Below are 3,659 nucleotides of genomic sequence, written 5' to 3'. Positions count from 1 at the left end.
GTATTACCATTTTGGATTCACGTCGTGAGCAATGAAGCTCACGTCGTGAGTTCGCTTCTGATTAAAAAAAATAGCATTCATATTAAAAACCTTGAATTGTTTATCCCTTTAATTTTTAGGAACCCTCACACTTAATGTTTAACATTTATAAAATTATTGGATGATGAGATGATCAATTTTCCTATGAACTAAAAAAAATGCAAAAACTAAAAAGAAAAGAAAATTCAAACCAGACTCGGGTTGCCTCTCGAGAAGCGCTTCTTTATCTTGGAGTCATGAGCCGGACTCCGTGCCTCCTCACGTTGAGTTTTCCGAAGAGTCCATCACCATATGAACTTTTTGCTCTTTCCATTGCTTTTTGTATGCTTGGACTCGTCTAATGTACACTTTTTTCGAATTCTCCTTTTTAGCTTTTATTTCATTTGCATCGAGCTTTCTTTTGGTCCCTTTATTTTCTTGAAATTTATTGTCTACTTTTTCCTCTTCCTTCAGCTCCACATAAAGCATCTTTTCATCCATGGCCACGCTCTTTTCCTTGGAAGTAACCTCGTCGCTTGATAATTCGTCACTTTCCTTGCTTACACAAGAAGTTGGATTTGTAAAGGCTATTACTTCAACTAAAAATGGAATAGATGCTCTCGGTTTCGTGTGTTTGACTTGTTGAATTGTCTTTAATTCTTCTTCCATTAACTTCTCCAAATCTCCAAGTTCATCTTCTTCATCAATATTGAAAACCTCACCTTGAACATCACTCCCTTGGAACCCATCTTCTACTCCAAAAGTTTCCTCTTCATCTCCAACTCTCAAAGTGAGCTTGGACTCGCGAATATCAACCAAGGCACCAACAATATTTAGTAAAGGGCGACCAAGAATAATTGGAACATCGACAGCTTCTTTCATGTCCATAACCATAAAATCAATTAGAAAAACAAATTTCCCAATTTTTACTAAAATGTCCTCTACAATGCCCCTGGGTTGTGTCACTGAACGGTTGGCCATGTGAATGGTCATTCTTGTAGCCTTCAATTTCGGAATATTGGGCTTCTTATAAAATAAGAAGGGCATCAAATTTATGCTAGCCCCAGAATCGGCTAAAGCATATGTCTTCAAATTATTACCAAATTCACACGGAAGAGTGAGGTGTCTAGGATCTACCATCTTCTTTGGTAACTCTCCCAATACCACTTTTGAACTTTGTTCACTAAGAATCACCTTGGAATTCTTCTTCAATTGTTGACGAGTATCTATTAAGTCTTGTATGAACTTCGCATATTCGGGAATTCTAGATAACGACTCAATAAAAGGAGTATTTATTGGAATACCCTTCACGTGCTTTATAAACTACATATGCTCTCGTTCCAGTGGATGAAGATTAGCTCGGGACGGAAACAGTAAAGGAGGACGATAAGCCAGAACAGCTGCAGAATTTTTCCAGTTCAGACTTGGGCCACGTCGTGAGCAAAGAAGGCTCACGTCATGAGTTCGGTTGTTCAGCAATATTTTTTTCATCAAGCTTTGTCTTCTTCGGCTTTAGGACGGATGGTCTTGGCTCCTCTTCTAGTGCTTCTAGGAACTCAGAAATCGCCTCTTCTTCAGTCTCGATCATCATGACATGGGATTGAGTTTTTTTATCGGGGAATTGTGAAGAGAATTTTTCGTTTACCAAAGTTGTTAGTTGACCAAGTTGAGCTTCGAGATTGTGGATCAATGCTTGATGATTTCTTAATAGGGCTTGTTGGTCAATCATCATAACTTGTTGATCTTTCATCATCTTCATTTGATCTTTTAGTTTTGCATCAGTATCATCATGCCTTTTCTCAGAAGCTTCCATAAAACTTTCTTCTCTACTGGTGGTTGCTCTTTTTGGTAGAAGCCTCGACCTGTCTGCCTAAATTTTTCTTCCTTCTTCTTCTAGTATTCATCGTATGGCAGCCACTCCCTCTTTGGTTTTCTCCAGTCTTCATCATATTTATCCCCACTTGAGTAGCAAACTTGAGCTTTTCTATACCCATTATCATCTAAGTGGCAATCTTTGGTCAAGTTTGGACTATTGCACCTTTCACATCCAACTCTAATAGCATGTATTGTCTGGTCCATCTTTGTCATTCTCCTATCCATAGTATCAAGCATGGCTAGTACAGCAGCCATGTCTGCAGATTGTCCACCCCCGCTTCCTTTAACTCCATCCAACCTTGGATTGTGGTATTCACGAGAATGCTTTGCAAATTCTTCAACCAACTCCTTGACTTCCCCCGAATTTTTCTTAGTTAGTGGTCCTTGAGAATCAAGGAGCTGCCTTGTCATAACATTAACACCATCATAAAATATTGAGACTTCTTGTTGTATGTTAAGGTCATTTTGAGGACAATTTCTTAATAATCCTTTGTAGCGCTCCCATACCTCATAAAGTGACTCACCCGAAATTTGCTCAAAATTGGCTATTGCCTTCTTGACTTTAGCTATCTTGGAAGGTGGGCAGAATTGTTCTAGAAACTGCTCGTGCATTTGGGCCCAAGTAGTGATTGCACCAGGTGGTAGTACCTTTAGCCAGTCTTTTACAGCTCCTTTAAAAGTGACTGGTAGCATCCTCAGCAAGACTGTCTCTCTAGGAACATTTGGGACACTGAAATAGTCTGCTATGTCATTAACTTCATCCAAATGCTTGTAAGCATCCTCATGATCCTTTCCAAAAAATGGTACATCCTCGAGTGCAGTAAGGATGTATCCTTTCAGCTCAAATGTGGCAGTTGCAGGGATTGCAGGTTGTACTAGGCCAGGACTATCATCATCTCTAATTTGCTTCTTGTAAGCTCCCATGGACATATCCGCAATGTCAGCCATCTCGTTATCAGGCTCGTCTTTGGATTCACTTCTATGTAATGCAAATTTAGGCTCGGATTCGTACTCGGATTCTTGTGGGTTAGATTTTTGATCAAAGTCTTCAACCCTGTTCTTGTCCTTTGAGGATGTACTAGATTCTCCTGCTTTCTTCCATGTCTTCTTTCCAAAAACTGATTTGAGATCTTTGAAAGGCGACTTCTTTGCCGTTTGGTTCACTCCTGCGTTCTTATCCGACTTCTTGTGAAGGGCCGACTCTGGATCTTCAAGTGGTGGCACCAAAGGTGTGTTGGAACCTCTGGTCATGAACTTCTGCAAAATTAACAAAAATAAAAACGTAAAACTGAACTAAAACAGAAAAAATAAAGAAAAACAGAAAATGACTGGATTCACGTCGTGAGACCTACATGCTCACGTCGTGAGTTCAGTACTGGAAAAAAAAACGAAGCTGAAAAATAACTTTTTGCAGGTTTTACCCCACAAAAAGGATCGATTAACCTATAGCAAATAAATCAACAATCAAATAAGTCGTTCCCCGACAACGGCGCCAAAAACTTGATGCATGCGAATAGCTAAACAGGAGTAGCTAAATTCAGCTACTCATGGTAGAAATCAAACACAAAAACTCAATAGAGATAAATCTAAACATGATCAAACCGAATGAATTGATGTTTTCGTCTAGATCTCTTCAAATCTTGAGCTCCAATCGTTTCCTCCTCTTCTAAGGGTTTTCCAGATGTTATTTTTCGTAATGCTTCTCCAGAAATTCACCTCCAAATATCTCAATGCGTCATAATGTTCGGACATATATACTTGCCTAA

General features: G+C 39.2%; 1 non-coding gene across 1 annotated transcript; it reads left to right on the top strand.

Annotated features, from left to right (window-relative positions):
• Positions 1–2,350: 2,350 nt before the first annotated feature.
• Positions 2,351–2,457, top strand: LOC145117910 (small nucleolar RNA R71). Its single transcript, XR_013712902.1, has one exon. It is a non-coding gene; the product is annotated as a small nucleolar RNA R71 (small nucleolar RNA).
• The last annotated feature ends 1,202 nt before the right edge of the window (positions 2,458–3,659 follow it).

Source organism: Lactuca virosa, chromosome 5 (assembly GCF_052849685.1).
Source record: "Lactuca virosa cultivar CGN04683 chromosome 5, Lactuca_virosa_CGN04683_v6, whole genome shotgun sequence".
NCBI classification, from domain to species: Eukaryota; Viridiplantae; Streptophyta; class Magnoliopsida; order Asterales; family Asteraceae; genus Lactuca; species Lactuca virosa.
The sequence above is the reverse complement of the archived record's forward strand: the minus strand, read 5'-3'. Positions and strand labels throughout refer to the sequence as shown.